This window comes from Lygodium microphyllum, chromosome 24 (genome assembly GCF_053477565.2).
Source record: "Lygodium microphyllum isolate KBCC chromosome 24, Lygodium_microphyllum_v1.1.10, whole genome shotgun sequence".
Classification (NCBI taxonomy): Eukaryota; Viridiplantae; Streptophyta; class Polypodiopsida; order Schizaeales; family Lygodiaceae; genus Lygodium; species Lygodium microphyllum.
The window spans coordinates 109,857,684-109,876,161 of record NC_141158.1 but is presented as its reverse complement, the minus strand read 5'-3'; positions in this window follow the sequence as shown (position 1 = coordinate 109,876,161).

Here is an 18,478-nt window from a genome sequence, read left to right as displayed (position 1 = left end):
AGAGTCAAAGCTCTACAATAAAATATCAAACCACTCCCACAAAAGCAAACCTAGAGTGTCTAAGAGCAAAGCAAAACTCAATACATGTGTCTCATAGCATCTCGGTGCCCAATGACATGAAAAAATACATTTGGGAGCATGTACTTGCAATAAGCCTTCAAGCCTGTAACCAATAAAGCTTCAAATCAACTAGCCACTGCATATATGTATCCAATAGAATCAAATCCAAGGTTTAGAGCTCAATATAAGCATATTTGAGCATTAGAATCAATAACAAACATCAATACATCAATGTAGCATCCCCAAAGCATCTATAGGCATTCAATATATAATTCTTCAAATGAATGCTTGTTGTCCACATAGTATAATAGCAAAGGACCTTCCAAATGATGAGTTAAACAAGTTCTAATAGATAGAGAGAGAAAGAGAGAGAGCAATGAGGAAACCCAAGTTTCTTCTATTAGAAGAAAACCCTAATTTGCCCCCTTAGAACTACGAGAGAGAGAGAGAGAGAGAGAGAGAGAGAGAGAGAGAGAGAGAGAGAGAGAGAGAGAGAGAGAGAGAGAGAGAGAGAGAGAGAGAGAGAGAGAGAGAGAGAGAGAGAGAGAGAGAGAGAGAGAGATGTTGGTTAATGATAGCTTTGTACGAAATGCTATCATGAAGCGGCCTAGTTTATTATTAATTATTAGTAAATCAATTGATTGTTGTACATATTATAGTTTACATAAACTAACTCTGCTAACTCTAACTACTTGTAAACTCTCTCTTTCTCTCTCTTTGCTAATTAAAACTAATCAATCACTAAAGCTAATAAGTAATTTAGACAAATCAATGACTAAAATTAATTGCTAATTGCCAACTAAAAAATGCTAGTTACTATATTGCGATGCAAAAATAATTAATCACTAATACTAATACATCAACCAATCACTATAGTCATTGATCAATGCTGACAAAAACAACCATAATTAATTAGGGACGATAAAGTTTATTAAATTGTTAACAATACTGATCTCGTAATCTTTGATCTCACTTATCTTGTCATCTGGTCATCGCCTTCTTCTTCTTCTTCTTCTTCTTCTTCTTCTTCTTCTTCTTCTTCTTCTTCTTCTTCTTCTTCTCTCTCTTTCTATCTCTCTTCTCTCTTCATTTGAGAGCAAGAATTAGTTTATCCTTCTTCTCCTCTCTATTTATTTATTATTATTATCCTCCTCCTCCTCCTCACACACACACACACACACACACACACACACACACACACACACACACACACACACACACACACACACACACACACACACACACACACACACACACACACACACACACACACACACACACACACACACACACACACACACACACACACACACACACACACACACACACACACACACACACACACACACACACACACACACATTTAGTGCCATCTCTTTTGCATCTTCTTTTGCTTTTTTCATCTCATGGTACCCTATCCCCCACTTCTTCCTTCTCCCTCTCATGATATCCTTCCCCCTATAGTTTCTTCATGGCTTCTTCATACTCTTTCTTCTTCTTCACATGTGGTAGCATTAGTATCTTTTGCTTACCTATTGTGGCATTAGTCCCAGTGGTCTATGGAGATAGTAGCAAGTGTATCACTAGTAAGCAACAACATAACTTTGGTATATGGCAGCAATATGTAAGCAACAACATAACTTTGGTATATGGCGGCAATATGTTTGTTGCTAGTAGGCAGTGATGTTCGCATCATGGCTAGCATCGTTCGGCCTTAATACTAACACTAATGGATCCTAACTGAAGTAAGCTAACACTAACACTAAACAAGATTACAAACAAATGTACTTATAGCATTTACAAATAGAGATATATGTAGCCTTCACTATTGCATAAGCCTTCATTGTTACCTCTTGTGTACCTCACCTTCACCATCACCATCACCTTTTACCCAGGGTCTTAGTCCTATTGTTGTTTTTTTATTAGCTTATTGCTTTAGTGTTTGCTTATATGATGAGTTACTTGTTATTTATTTTTTTGTTTTAGGTTTTTTTAAAGAAAAAAGTTACCAAAAATAGAAAATTATGATAAATTCAAAACAACAAGGAAAACGATATATCAAAAGTGCTTACTAGCTACATGTGTAATAATTATTTTATATTCTAATCTACATGACTTATAATTGATGGATCTTCTAAACCTAGGACCAAACCTATGTGGCATGAACAAAATCCTCCCAAACCCATTACTGAGTCTATTCATTTTTAATCTAGATTCTCTCTATCTATAAAGTGTCTCTCTTCAATGATTTGCATTACAGATGCTATTGTTTGCGTGAAGCATCTATCAATGGACTCTCTCTCTCTCTCTCTCTCATGTTAATGATTAACTTACAAGTGATAGATCTTTAGAGCAAGGGCCAAACAAACCTATGCGACATGAATCAAATCCTCCCAAACCTATTATCGAGCCTATTATAACTTTCTAATAATATAAGAATATAAGAAATCTCCTTTATTTGCCTACTTGTTTTTAATATTTCTCTCTCTTTCTCTCTCTATAAAGTGTCTCTCTTCATGGCTCCACATTACAAATGCTATTGTTTGCATGAAGCATCTACTAATGGGCTCTCTCTCTCTCTCTCTCTCTCTCTCTCTCTCTCTCTCTCTCTCTCTCTCTCTCTCTCTCTCTCTCTCTCTCTCTCTCTCTCTCTCTCTCTCTCTCTCTCTCTCTCTCTCTCGTTGAGGTGGCAAGCTCAACATGTGCGGACATTGATGATGGACCGCTTGGCTAGATGGGTCCACACATCTACACTTAGCACGTTGGCGGTCATTATGATACTCACATGGCCACTGACTTATCACTTTTTATATTTAGTTCGTTACACCTACCTACAGCTGGCAAAGACATAGCGCCAATCGATTAGTGTAGTCTGTTATGCACTATTTGACTTAGTAGGCCACTTTTCTTTATGTTTTATCTTGTATATACTTTGTGCACATTGTATAGTGAGTGGAAGAAGAAGAAGAAACCAGCAAGAAAACGTTTTGGCCTCCATCTCTCTTCTTGTGTTCTTGAGTGAGCTTCCTCTTGTGTATACAGTGTGTGTTTGGCGCCGCAGCTAAAGCAAGTCCCCCCACCACGTGATTCTTGACATGGTATCAGAGCCGCACCATTGAGAGAGGCTGATTTCAAAGGCTGAAGTGAAGGAGAACGAGCAAGCAAGCAATGGGTAAGAAGCTCTCCCATTCTTCCACTTTCTCTCTTGGATAGTGCATGTGGAGGCACCAGAAGCAAAGTCGAGCAAAAATCTCAGATTGCTGTGAGATTTGCTGTGGAAGCAGATCACTTTATATTTTGCAAATAGGCCCTTTAGGGCTGTCCCGCAGTTATTTTGCGCGTCTAAGGCCATTTCAAACCCCATTTTAGAGCCACAAGGTTGCGGACAATAGCTTTAGGGTACACTGTGATTTTGGCTGTTTTGGCCGAAAGTGGATGCATAGGTTAGAGATTTTGAATTTGTAATTTTTGAGGTGTTTGCAGGAAGCAAACATAAGGTTTATCTGCAAAAACAGATTGCAGATTACATGTACTATTGAGCAATCAGTGAAAAAGGTTGCTTGGTGTGTTGTTGTGCACGTGTTGTGAAAGATTGCAGAAGACTAGCTTGATGTGTTGTATCCTTGTTTGTGATAATGGCAGAGAACTGTGGAAATCCCATTATTGAGAAGCTCCACAAGAAAAACTACCCTTCATGAAAGTTTTGTGTGACGAACTTTCTCATTGGAAAGGGCCTTTATGTGTTTCAGGTGAAGAAAAGGAGCCAGAGCTCGACCAGGTGAGTTAAAAGCATGGAAAGAGTGGAATGCAAAAGACAAAAAGGTGATGTAATGGCTATCTACAGTCATTGTTAATACTATATTGGGACATATCAGGAATGTAGAAACTTCACATGTAGCTTGGACAAATTTTGAGAGCATGTTTTCAGTAAATACAAAGGCACGAAAGATTCAACTCAAGCAAGAGCTGAATGCCTTGAAGAAAGGAAAAATGTCTATCAATGAGTATGTGCTGAAGGTGAGGAGCATTGCAGATGCTTTAGCAGGGATTGATGCAATGCCGGATGCTGATGATTTGGTTTCATCCACTCTGAGTGGCCTTAACAATGAGAAGGTATGGAAATCATTTGTTACTTCAGTATATGTACGGAAGTCATTTCCAGATTTTGATGAGTTGATCTCTCTCATGATTACTGAAGAGATCAATATGCAGGGTGATTCGTCTGAAAGAAATGGTGAACAGGTCCAAGCATTTTACTCAAGTTCAGGAAGGGGACGTGGTAGATCCTCTTCGAGAGGCCGTGGTATGGGACGTGCTGGCGATAACTAACAAAATAGATTCAATCAACAGTTTAGTAAAATGCAGGTTTCTTGAGGCAGAAGAAACTTTAGAGGTAGAGGGAGCTCTAGAGGAAGAGGTGGATGGCAGAATAGACGTTTTGGAAATTCTGCTATTGTTTGCCATTATTGTGGTAAAACAGGCCATATTGCAACCCATCGCTATGCAAAGAAGGATGCAATGGTAAATTGCAGCAAGAAAACTATGCATCGTCTTCACGACATAATGAAGACAAAAATGAGCGTCTGTTTGTTATGCAACATATGATGAATGCAGTTATAGGAAAAGGGACACATGATGATGTATGGTATGTCGATTCAGATGCATCTAATCATATGACCAGTCATGTTGAATGGTTTTGGAGAGATGTAGGACTTATAAAACCCAGGTTATGTACAGATGGGTAATGATTCATGCCACCCAATTTCACACATTGGAAAGGTTTCCTTGTCCTTGTATGATGGCTAGACAAAGAGTCTGACATATGTATTACATGTGCCATCAATTACAAAGAATCTAGTATTTGTTGGCCAAATGGTAGAGTAGGGATTGCAGGTCTGATTCAATGCAAAATGTTGTTTTGTAGAATACTTTAATGATAAGTACAGGTTGGTCACAAAAGGAAGTAGAGTTGGCCGAATGTTCACTTTAGATGCTGGAATTCCTGCAATGGATGCTGCTATATATGCTAAAGGAAAAGGAGTAGTTGCATATATATTGAAGTATGGCATAAACGTATTGGACATGAAAATGTGCAAATACTGAAATTAATGCACTCCAGAGGATTGGTTACAGGGTTGCCTTCTTTTAGAGTTGCAGAATTGCATAAATTCTGTGAAGCATGCTAGTTTGGTAAGTAGGCAAGACAACCCTTCTCGCATGATAGAGAAGTGAGTAGAAAAATACTTGATGTAGTGCATACAAATCTTTGGGGGCCTACACAGAATGTATCTCTTGGTGGTAGCAAATACTTTGTCACATTTTTTAATGACTATTCAAGGAAGTTATGGGTATACTTCATGAAGGAAAAAAGTGATGTGTTTGAGCACTTCAAATCTTTTAAGGCAGCTGTTGAAACAGAAACATGCTTAAAAGTAATGTGCTTGAGATCAGATGGAGGAGGAGAGTACCTCTCTAATGAGTTTAGTGGCTTCTTGAGGACTCATGGGATAAAGAGACAATTTACTTGCAGGTATACCCCATAGCAAAATGGCGTTGTAAAAAGAAAAAATAAACATATTGCAGAAGTTGCATGGGCATTAATGGCTGAAAAGAATATGCCCAAATATTTTTGGTCTGAGGCTGTCCATACTGCTATTTACATTATGAACAGAACTCCCATAGCTGCAGTTCATGGGATGACTCCTGAAGAATGCTTTACTGGCAAGAAGCCTGATGTATTGCACTTGAAGGTATTTGGCTATGTTGCATATGTTCATGTGCCAGATGAGCTATAGAAGAAGCTTGATCCAAAGGTAGAAAAATTTATTTTTATTGGATACTCTTTAGAGCAGAAAGGATATCACTATTATAACCCTGTCACAGGTGAGTTCAGAGTGAGCAGGGATGTTATCTTTGATGAGATGGGAAGTTGGTATACACCTGTTGGTGATGTTTTGGATGATGATAATGATCAGCTATGTGCAGAAAGATAAACAAGAATCACGAAGTCTTAGTGGACCAGAAACATCATCTGGTACTACATCTACAGTGAGCCCTTGGTTTGGGAGACTAAGGAGTATCCCCACATCTTCAGGTGGATCTATAAGTGTTGTAGGGAAGGACAAAGGAAAAAAGAAAGTGCTGGATGGTAATGATGCATTTACCAGTCATTTGGGATTGGATGGAGATTCTAGTGGTTCGGAGAGCTTGGATGATGAGCTTGGCATTCCTTTAGTCAGGACACCAGGTGTACAGAGAGCTCATAGTAATGTAAAGGCTCCATTGAGTGATCCGGTGGTACGCAGATCTAGTAGGGTCAGATACCCTATTAAAAGATTTGGTTTTGAAGGTTATGCAGCTCACCATTATGCTTATATGGTAAAACTAGTTGAGGATGTTGAGCCCACTTGTTTTGAGGATGCTGTTGGTCATGCTCATTAGGATGCAGCAATGGAGGAGGAGATGGCTGCATTAGAAGCCAATAAGACTTGGGATTTGGTACCCTTACCTAAGGGCAAGAAATCTATTGGCTGTAAGTGGGTTTACAAAGTCAAGCATAATGTAGATGGTTTAGTTGCAGGTATAAAGCTAGGCTGGTTATTACAAAAGGCTATGCTCAAACATATGGCATAGATTATGAAGAGACATTCAGTCCAGTTGCTAGGATGGCAACTGTTAGATGTGTGATTGCCTTGGCAACAACCAAAGGTTGGATTTTGTAGCAAATGGATGTTATGAATGCCTTCTTACATGGTGAATTGCAAGAAGAAGTGTATATGGAGCAACCAGCAGGTTATGAGGATTTAGAGCATCCCACATATGTGTGCAGGTTAAAGAAGGCACTCTATGGGTTGAAGCAAGAACCTAAAGCATGGTTTGACAAGATTGGAGAGTATCTTGCCAATATTGGATTTTGTATTTCTGATGATGATCACTCACTTTATGTGAGAAAGGGAGATGTAGGGTTGGTCATCATAGTCATCTATGTGGATGGATGACTTGATTATTACATGTGATAGTGACAATGGGATTGTTGAAGTTAAGGACTTCTTGAAGAAGAAGTTTGAGATGAAAGATTTGGGTGAGCTGAGATACTTTCTTGATATTGAGGTGATCAGATATGATGATGGTATATGGCTATCCCAAAGGCAGTATGGCTTGGATATGTTATCCAAGTATGGTATGACAATATGTAAGCCTCTTTCAGTACCATTGGAACAAAATGTGAAGAGTGCTGATGTTGGGGATGAGATAGAAGACCCTACTATGTTTAGGAGGATAGTAGGGAGTTTGATTTACATGACTATCACAAGGCCAGACTTGAGCTATGCTATTGGCCTTATCAGTCAATTTATGCAAATGCCTAGAAAGCCTCATTTGGATGCAGTTAGACATAAATTGAGGTATGTGAAGTCCACTTTACATTATGGAATTTTTTATGACACAGGTAAGGATGTACAAGTCTTTGGATACACAGATGCAGATTGGGCTGGTAGCATGTCAGAGAGAAGATCTATGAGTGGATTCATGTTTTTCCTTGGTAGTGTAGTAGTTACATGGAGCAGCAAAAGCAACCTACAGTTGCTTTATCGAGTATAGAGGCTGAGTATAGAGGTGTTGCTATGGCAGCATGTGAGGTGGTATGGTTGCAAAATTTATTAGGTGATTTGGACGTGCATGGAGATGGTCTAGTTATCATTCATTGTGACAACGTGAGCAGCATACAGCTAGCTAGGAATCCAGTGTTCCATGCTAGGACAAAACACATTGAGGTACACTACCACTTTGTGAGAGAGAAAGTACTTGTAGGAGAGATTGACTTGGTATATGTCAGCACATAGGATCAGATAGTTGACATTTTCACAAAGGCATTGGGTGCAAAGAAGCTTCGAAAGTTTTGAAGCTTACATGGAGTTACAGAGATAGAGTTGAGCTTGAGGGAGAGTGTTGAGATGGCAAGCTCAACATGTGCGGACATTGATGATGGACCACCTAGCTAGATGGGTCCATATGTCTACACTTAGCATGTTGGCAGTCATTATGATACTCACATGGCCACTGACTTATCACTTATTATATTTAGTTCGTTACACCTACCTACAGAAAGACATAGCGCCAATCGATTAGTGTAGTCGGTTATGCATTGTTTGACTTAGTAGGCCACTTTCCTTTATGTTGTATCTTATCTATACTTTATATATATTGTATAGTGAGTGGAAGAAGAAGAAGAAACCAACAAGAAAACGTTTTGGCCTCCATTTCTCTTCTTGTGTTCTTGAGTGAGCTTCCTCTTGTGTATACAGTGTGTGTTTAGCGCCGCAGCTAAAGCAAGTCCCCCCACCACGCGATTCTTGACACATCTCTCTCTCTCTCTCTCTCTCTCTCTCATGTTGATAAATAACTTATAATTGAGGTATCTTCCAAACCTAGGGCCAAACCTATTTGGCATTAATAAAATCCTCCAAAACCTATTTTGGAGCCTATTATAATTTTCTAATAATATAAGAATATAAGGAATCTCCCTCATTTGTCTATTTCTTTTTAATCTCTCTCTCTCTTATGTTGAATTTTAATACTCATGATAGACGTTATTGATGGAGAAAGAGAGAGAGAAATAAAGTATTCATTTGGGGGCCATTGGGCTGCCCTGTTGCTTGCTTTTTGTCTATGTATGTATCCATGACTAACAAACATAAATTGGTAATAAGATTGATGGAAAATAGAGAGTGAATCTCTTCTCATTCTGAACAACCTCTCCCTCTCGCTCTCCAATAAAGGCTCATTGAAGAACTTATAGTTGATGGATCTTTTAGACCTAGGGCCAAACCTACATGGCATGAATAAGGATCTCCCAAATGTATTACCAAGCTTACTATAATTTCTTAATGATATAATATTATAAGAAATCTCCCTTATTTGTCTGTTTGTTTCTAATCTTTCACTCACTCACTCTCTCTCTCTCTCTCTCTCTCTCATGTTGATGATTTTCAATACTCCTTGTGACAGAGGCTATTGATGGTTTGAGAGAGAGAGAGAGAGAGAGAGAGAGAGAGAGAGTCTTTGTTTAGGGGCAATTGGGCTACCCTCTTCCCTGCCTTTTGTTTACATATGTATTTATGAATAACAAACCACAAATTGGTAAGATTGATGGACAATAGATCGCAAGTCTCTTCTCATTCCAAACAACCTGTTCCTCTCACTACAAGGATATGAGGATATAGCGATGGCCATTTGCGATGAGAAATAGCGGCGTCGCTATTTGCATCGCTATTAGTATCGCATTTGTGACGAGAAATAGCGGCGTCACTATTTGCGTAGCTATTTGCAATGCTAATAGCGACACAAATAGCTACGATACTCAGACAAAAAAAACACGGGCCAAAACCCGAGTGTATCATTTTGCGCGCATTCACGAAAGAGAGAGCGAGAGGGAGAGCAAACATCTTGCATTTGAGAGGGAGAGAAAGAGAGAAAGAGGGAGAAAGAAGGCTTCTCACCGCCGCCGCCGCCACCGCCATTTGTGAAGAAGAGGAGGAGGTGTATGGAGGGTGAAGAGGAGCCGCCGTCGCGAAGAGGAGCTGCCAAACCCTTCTTCGAGCCTTTACGGTGAGTGCATTGTCCATTCTTGCTTTGATTTTGTGTTTTCTTTCTCTCTTTTACTTGTTTTTGGTATAATTCGTGTGTATTGAGAGAGGGAGAGGAAATGAGAGAGAAATAGAGAGAGAGGGAGGGAGAGGAAATGAGAAAGGGAGAGGGAGAGGGAGAGGGAGAGGGAGAGGGAGAGGGAGAGGGAGAGGGAGAGGGAGAGGGAGGGAGAGAGAAAGAGAGGCAGAGGGAGAGGGGAAGGGAGAGAAAATGAGAGAGGGAGAGGGAGAGAGGGAAACATCAAACATAATAGGGAAAGAGAGAAAGAGAGGGAGAGGGAGAGGGAGAGGGAGGGAGAAATTAAACATAATAGGGAAATGAGAGAGGGAGAGGAAATGAGAGAGGGAGAGGGAAACATTAAACATAATAGGGAAAGAGAGAGAGGGAGAGGGAGAGGGAGGGAGAGAGAAAGAGAGGGGGAAGGAGAGGTTTTCAGAGAGGGAGAGGAATAGAGAAAAAACTTTAAACATAATAGAGAAAGGGAGAAACAAAGGGAGAGGGAGAGGGAGAGGGAGGGAGAGGAAATGAGAGAGGGAGAGGAAGAGGGAGAGGGAGGGAGAGGTGTTGAGATATCGAGCTCCACTCGTGATATGCCAGGGTGACCGTTGTGTATTTATGTCACCGACGTGTCAGTTATAGATGCGGTTGGTACACCGCCCATGAATAATAGCTACATGACAGCTATCCTTATCTACTCTAGTTCGTGGCTCAGTTAGTATACCACCTTAGTTAGTTGAGTTTGGTTTGAGACCCATATATAGGGTTCTTCTATTTCTTTGTATGAGAGTTCTTTTGGCTTACACAACTAAGAAGAGGAAAACTGTTTTCAGCCTCCATCCTTGTGTGTATTCCCGGGACCATTGTGCAAGCAAGAAAGCTATAAGTGAGACTCCTTCCTTCTCTCCCACAATCTTGACATGGTATCAGAGCCTTGTTCGTGGTAAGGAGCTCAAGAAAGCAAGCTAAGCTTGCGGTGTTCTAGTAAGAGGAGCAGTGTTGCTTTCATTTTTTCTGTTTTGGGAGCAGATCTCTGCAGGCAGTACAGCCGGAAATTGCAAGAGTGCATTGTCTCAAGTTGAGACGCCCTTCGCAGTGAAGCAAGAGGGCAGTATATGCTGCAGACGTGGGCTTTAGCCCTCAGCGACCCTGTTTTTTTGATTTGAGGCCATTTCGGGGCCTGTTTTGGAGGCGGAAGTTTTCTGCACGCACTCAGGAAAAGGCCCAGTTTTATGCTGTGCAACCACTGTTCTATAGGTTGGTGAAAAGTTACTGTAGAAATTGCATCGTATACCTGTGCGCAGAGACATTGGGAGTTACAGAATCATCCTTGTTGCCTGTTGATGCAAAATCGTCACTAGGAAGTGATTGTGTGGTCAAATACTACTTTCGTCAGTTTTGCAGATTTGCCTTTGTGAGGCTGAAGCTGTGTTCTTTGCAGTGACAGAATTTTTTGCAGTGTTCTGTAATGGCGTCTGATTCTCTCTCACAGATTGTCACTGAAAAGCTTGACAAGAACAACTTCCAAGCATGGAAGTTTAAAATGACGAATTTCCTTATGGGAAAAGGATATTGGGAATTTGTTGTAGGAAATGAAGAAGAACCAGTTCTTCTTGATGTTCCCAATCAACAGCAAATGTAGGCATTTAAAGCATGGCATGAGAGAGCCAAGAAAGTTATGTATTGGCTGTCTATCAGCATTTCAGACTCTATGATTGTGCATATTCAGGATGCAAGTATGCCAAAGGAGGCATGGGATACTTTGTCAAAAATGTATAGCACAAATACGCAAGCTAGGAAAATGCAGCTCAAGCAAGAGTTGCATAATGTGCAAAGAGAAAATATGAGCATCAATGACTACCACATGAAGGTGAAGAAGATTGCAGATGCACTTGCTTCCATTGGGTTGCCAGTGGAAGATGATGATTTAGTTTCAGTGACCTTGAATGGTCTAGGAAAGGATTATGCACAGTTCCGAACATCCATTTCCGTCCGTGAAAGATTTCCTGATTTTGAGGAGTTGATTGCTCTTCTAATATCTGAGAAGCAGAGAAATGATGGTGCATCTTCTTCAAGAGGAACTTCAAAAGAAGCTGTCTTCTACTCAAATGCTGGAAGAGGTAGAGGCAGAGGTAGAGGAGGCCGATCTGGAGGCCGTGGTAGAAATCAGAATATGCAGCAAACTCAAGAAAACCAGTCCTATGGAGGAGGACGTGGTAACTCTAGAGGCAGGGGGAGCCAAAGAGGTCGTGGTGGATGGCAAAGAGGCCAAAATGCAAACAGCAATGTTGAATGCTACTACAGTGGTAAAATGGGTCATATGGCTAAAGACTGCTATAAAAAGCAGAATGATATCATGAATGGGAAATTGCAACAAGGGAATTATGCATCTTCTAGTAGACAGGGTGATGACAGAAATAAGCATTTATTTATGGTGCAGCACATGAACAATTCTGTGACAAGTGCAGAAGAAAGCAACGATGTGTGGTATGTTGACTCAAGTGCATCAAACCACATGACAGATCATGCAGAATGGATGGAGGATGCAAGGAAAATGGAAAAACTAGGATTTGTGGAGACTGGTGATGATACTGCACATCCTATTGTGCAGATTGGAAAAATTCCTTTGTCTATGCAGGATGGGAAAAAGAAATACCTGTCCGATGTATTTCATGTCCCAAATATCACCAAGAATCTAGTTTCTGTTGGTCAAATGGTTGAGCAGGGCTTGCAGGTTAGATTTAATCCTCATGGATGCTTTGTTGAGGATATGAAAAATAAAGGTCGCTTGATAGCAAAAGGAAAGAAGAAGGGCAGAATGTTTACGTTGGATGCAGACATGTCTGAATTGAGTGCAGCAATGTTTGCACATGGGACCGGTGTAGTTGCAGATATTGATATCTAGCATAAACGCATTGGTCATGTTAATGTACAGCGACTTAAATCAATACAGGCCCAAAATATTGTTGCAGGATTGCCTAAATTCAAGGTTGCAGAAATGCATAAGGTATGTGAAGCCTGTCAGTTTGGAAAACAGGCAAGGAAACCATTTCCTAGACATGTTCAAGAGAGTAAGAAGCCATTGAAATTAATCCACTCTGATATGTGGACTACTAAAGCTGCATCTCTTGGAGGTTGTCATTATTTTACCACTTTTATTGATGACTATAACAAAAAAGTTTGGGTGTATTTTATGAAAAAAAAAAGTGAAGTTTTTGGGCATTTCAAAACTCTTAAAGCTATGGTTGAAAAAGAAACAGGCCTGCAAATAAAATGCCTAAGGTCAAATGGAGGGGGAGAGTACCTCTCAAATGAGTTTGTAAGGTTCCTACAAGAGTATAGCATAAAGCAGCAATATTCGTGCAATCATACCCCACAGCAAAATGGAATTGCAGAAAGGAAAAATAGGCATATTGGAGAGGTATCTCGTGCCATGCTCAACGAAAAAGACTTGCCAGATTTTTACTGGGCTGAGGTAGTTGCTACAGCAGTCTACATAATGAACAGGACTCCCACTGCAGCAATACATGGGATGACTCCAGAGGAGAGGTATACTGGTAGGAAACTAGATATTTCTCATTTGAAAATTTTTGGTTGCATTGCCTATGTTCATGTGCCAGATGAGTTGAGATCCAAGTTGGATCCAAAAGCTGAGAAGTGCATCTTTATTGGTTACTCTCTACAGCAGAAAGGGTATAGATGCTATAACCCTTTTACTCGTAAGTTTACAGTGAGCAAAGATGTTGTTTTTTATGAGATGAGTAGCTGGTATAAACCAATAAATGTGATTGATGATGTAGATGCACAAAGTGGTAATGCTGCACAGAATTCACAGCAGCAGTCACAAAATATTAGTGGACTTGGAGCGTCCTCTAGTAGTGGTTCACATTCTTTGCCATGGACAGGCAGATTGAGATCAGGAGAATATTCTCAAAGTAATGTAGATAGTGGTATGCAGGTATCACGAAAAGGAAAAGAGAAGGTAGATTAGCCCATGTTTGATGTGAATGCAGGTCACTCTTATGTAGATGGTGAATCCAGTGGCTCAGAAGAGAGCATTGATGATGAGTTGGGTATTCCTTCTATTGTTACACCTGGAGTAAGGAAGACGAGGGATGTTTTGAGAGCACCTAGGAGTGAACCTACTTTGCGTAGGTCTACCAGAGCTAGGTATCCTGTGGATAGGCTAAAATATGATGGATTTACAGCCATTCACTATGCCTATATGGTCAAAGTGATATAGGAACCAGAACCCACTTCTTTTGAGCAAGACATGGGAAAAGAAAAATGGGAGAAAGCCATGGATGAAGAAATGGATGCCTTGGAAGCAAATGTTACATTGGAATTGGTACCTTTGCCTAAAGGTAAGAATGCAATTGGCTGTAAGTGGGTTTATAAGGTGAAGCACAATGCAGATGGTTCTGTGAACAGATACAAGGCAAGATTAGTAGTCAAGGGGTATTCACAAACATATGGCATTGACTATGAAGAAACACAGTCCGGTTGCAAGGATGGCAACCGTAAGAGCAGTCATTGCTATGGCTGCATCAAAGGAATGGTCTTTACATCAGATGGATGTAAAGAATGCCTTCTTGCATGGTGATTTGCAAGAAGAGGTCTATATAGAGAAGCCACCAGGTTATGTGCATGCTGTTCATCCTGAGTTTATTTGCAGGTTGAAGAAAGCATTGTATGGCTTGAAGCAAGCACCTAGAGCATGGTCTGACAAGATAGGACAATATCTTGTCACTATTGGCTTTCAGATTTCCAAGGCAGACTTCTCACTTTATGTGAGAAAAACAGAGAACGGTATTATGCTACTTGTCATTTATGTTGATGATTTGATTATGACAGGTGACAGTGATGAAGATATCCTTCATGTGAAAATGCTATTGAAGCAGAAGTTTGAGATGAAGGATTTGGGAGAGCTGCGTTATTTCTTGGGCATTGAGGTGATTAGATCACCAAGTGAGATACAGCTCTTGCAAAGGCAGTATGGGTTGGACATGCTGTCCAAATATGGGATGACGGGATGTAAGCCTATTTCAGTTCCTTTGAAGCAGAATGTGAAGCTGAGCGCAGATGTATATGAGCTTCTGGAAGACCCTACTATGTACAGACGCATAATGGGAAGCTTGATTTATATAACTATTACCAGGCAAGATTTGAGCTATGTTGTTGGACTAGTAAGTCAGTTTATGCAGGCTCCAAGGAAACCGCATTTGGATGTGGCTAGACACATACTCAGGTATGTGAAGTCCACATTGCAGTATGGACTACTTTATGAGACTGGGGTTCAGATACAGTTGCATGGATACACTGATGCTGATTGGGCTGGTAGTATTTCTGATAGACGATCTACTAGTGGATATGTGTTCTCTTTTGGGAGTGCTGCAGTCACTTGGAGTAGTAAGAAACAGCCTACAGTTGCTTTGTCGAGCACAGAGACTGAGTACAGGGGCACAACAATGGCTGCATGTGAGGTAGCTTGGTTGTATAAGCTACTTTATGATATGCATCAGCCTACAGATGGGCCAGTTGTCATTTATTGTGACAACATGAGTAGTATACACTTGGCAAATAACCCAGTCTATCATGCTAGAACAAAGCACATTGAGGTGCATTATCACTATGTGCGGGAGAGGGTTTTACTAGGTCTTATTGATCTAGTTTATGTCAGCATAGAGGATCAGGTAGCTGACATATTCACGAAGGCATTGGGCGTAGAGAAGCTGCGCAAGTTCAGAGACCTGCTTGGTATGCAGGAATTGGGATTGAGCTCGAGGGGGAGTGTTGAGATATCGAGCTCCACTCGTGATATGCCAGGGTGACCGTTGTGCATTTATGTCACCGACGTGTCAGTTGGCAGATGCGGTTGGTACACTACCCATGAATAATAGCTACATGACAGCTATCCTTATCTACTCTAGTCCGTGGCTCAGTTAGTATGCTACCTTAGTTAGTTGAGTTTGGTTTGAGACCCATATATAGGGTTCTTCTATTTCTTTGTATGAGAGTTCTTTTGGGTTACACAACTAAGAAGAGGAAAACTGTTTTCAGCCTCCACCCTTGTATGTATTCCCCCATTGTGCAAGCAAGAAAGCTACAAGTGAGACTCCTTCCTTCTCTCCCACAATCTTGACAAGAGGAAGAGAGAAAAAACATTAAACATAATGGGGAAAGAGAGAAAGGGAGGGAGAGGAAATGAGAGAGGGAGAGAAAGAGAGAAAAGGAAATGAGAGAGGGAGAGGAGAGAGAAAAAACATTAAACATAATAGGGAAAGAGAGAAAGAGAGGGTGAAGGTGAGGGAGGGAGAAGAAATGAGGGAGGGAGAGCAAATGAGAGAGGGAGAGTAGAGAGAAAAAGAAATGAGAGAGGGGGAGGAGAGAGAGGAAAAATTAAACATAATAGGGAAAGAAAGAAAGAGAGAGAGGAAATGAGAGAGGAAGAGGAAGAGAGAAAAGGAAATGAAAGAGGGAGAGGAGAGAGAAAAAACATTAAACATAATAGGGCAAGAGAGAAAGAGATGGAGAGAGTGAGAGGAAATGAAAGAGGGAGAGGAAGAGAGCAAAAGGAAATGAGAGAGGGAGAGGAGAGAGAAAAAAATGAGAGAAGGAGAGGAGAGAGAAAAAGAGAGAAAAAACATTAAACATAATAGGGAAAGAGAGAAAGAGAGGGTGAGAGTGAGGGAGGGAGAAGAAATGAAAGAGGGAGAGGAAGAGAGCAAAAGAAAATGAGAGAGGGAGAGGAGAGAGAAAAAAATAAGAGAAGGAGAGGAGAGAGAAAAAGAGAGAAAAGACATTAAACATAATAGGGAAAGAGAGAAAGAGAGGGTGAGGGTGAGGGTGAGGGTGAGGAAATGAGAGAGGGAGAGGAAGAGAGAAAAGGAAATAAGAGAGAGAAAAAGAGAAAAAAAACATTAAGCCTAATAGGGAAAGAGAGAAAGAGAGGGAGAGGTGAGGGAGGGAGAGAAAATGAGAGAGGGAGAGGAGAGAGAAAAAATGGGAGAGGGAGAGGAGAGAGAAAAAGAGAGAAAAAACATTAAACCTAATAGGAAAAGAGAGAAAGAGAGGGACAGGGTGAGGGAGGGAGAGGAAATGAGAGAGAGAGAGAGAGAGGAAGAGAGAAAAGGAAATGAGAGAGGGAGAGGAGAGAGAAAAAACATTAAACATAATAGGGAAAGAGAGAAAGAGAGGGAGAGGGTGAGGGAGGGAGAGGAAATGAGAGAGGGAGAGAAAGAGAGAAAAGGAAATGAGAGAGGGAGAGGAGAGAGAGAGAGAGAAAAAATGAGAGAGGGAGAGGAGAGAGAAAAAGAGAGAAAAAATATTAAACCTGATAGGGAAAGAGAGAAAGAGAGGGAGATCAAGGTGAGGGAGGGAGAGAAAATGAGAGAGGGAGAGAAAGAGAGAAAATGAAATGAGAGAGGGGAGGAGAGAGAAAAAATGAGAGAGGGAGAGGAGAGAGAAAAAGAGAGAAAAAACATTAAACATAATAGGGAAAGAGAGAAAGAGAGGGAGAGGGTGAGGCATGGAGAGGAAATGAGAGAGGGAGAGGAGAGAGAAAAAACATTAAACATAATAGGGAAAGAGAGAAAGAGAGGGTGAGGGTGAGGGAGGGAGAGGAAATGAGAGAGGGAGAGAAGAGAGAAAAAATGAGAGAGGGAGAGAAGAGAGAAAAAACATTAAGCCTGATAGGGAAAGAGAAAGAGAGGGAGAGGGTGAGGGAGGGAGAGGAAATGAGAGAGGGAGAGGAACAGAGAAAAGGAAATCAATTGTTGTTGTTTGTTGTAGTAGTAGTAGTAGTAGTTTTTCTTTTCTTTTCTTGTTTATTGTTGTTTAGTTTTCTTGTTTTTTGTAGTAGTAGTAGTAGTAGTTTTTTCTTCTTTTCTTGTTTATTGTTGTAGTAGTAGTTGTTGGTGTTGTTTTTTTTTCTTATTTTATTGTTTATTATAGTGGTAGTGATAGTGGTAGTCGTGGTTGTGGTCATGGTTGTTGTTTTTTCTTCTTTTCAATACTTTATTATACTGGTAGTGATCGTGGTCGTGGTCATGGTCATAGTCGTGGTCATCGTAGTCGTAGTTGTAGTCGTAGTCGTAGTCATAGTCGTGGTAGTGGTAGTGGTAGTGGTAGTGGTAGTGGTAGTGGTAGTGGTAGTGGTATGGTAGTCGTGGTCGTGGTCGTGGTCATAGTCGTAGTCGTGGTCGTGGTCATGCTCGTAGTCCTAATCGTAGTCGTGGTTGTATTCTTCGTCGTAGTCGTAGTCATGATCATTAAAGAATATGCAAATAAAGGGGTCGATATTGCAAGGGGTTGAGACCACCGAAAGCTTGGAGCATGTAGAGGAGCCAACATCGGCTAACAATGATGGAAATACAGGAGTCCAAGAATTCTTGAGAACGAGGTAGACTCATCATTTTGTGATGACATGTCTATCAACCTTCCAGTGCATGCGGAGTTGTGTCAGGAGATTGACATGGGACCATAGGATACTTTATACTTGGAGCATCCACTTGCTCAATTCGTTGACTAATCACTTATAAGGGTACATAAGATATGCATTTTAAGTGAGATTATTTTTTTAGGATTTATATTACCATGCTTTGTATGATTTAAATTGATTATGCTAATATAACACCATATTGGAAAATATGGAAATTTCCCATAAGTTTGGCACACATGGTCAAATCTTTGGATTTGCCATAACTTGAACACTATAACTCCAAATTGAGCACTCTATAGCTCAATAGATTCCATTTTTCAAGTGCTTTCCAATGAT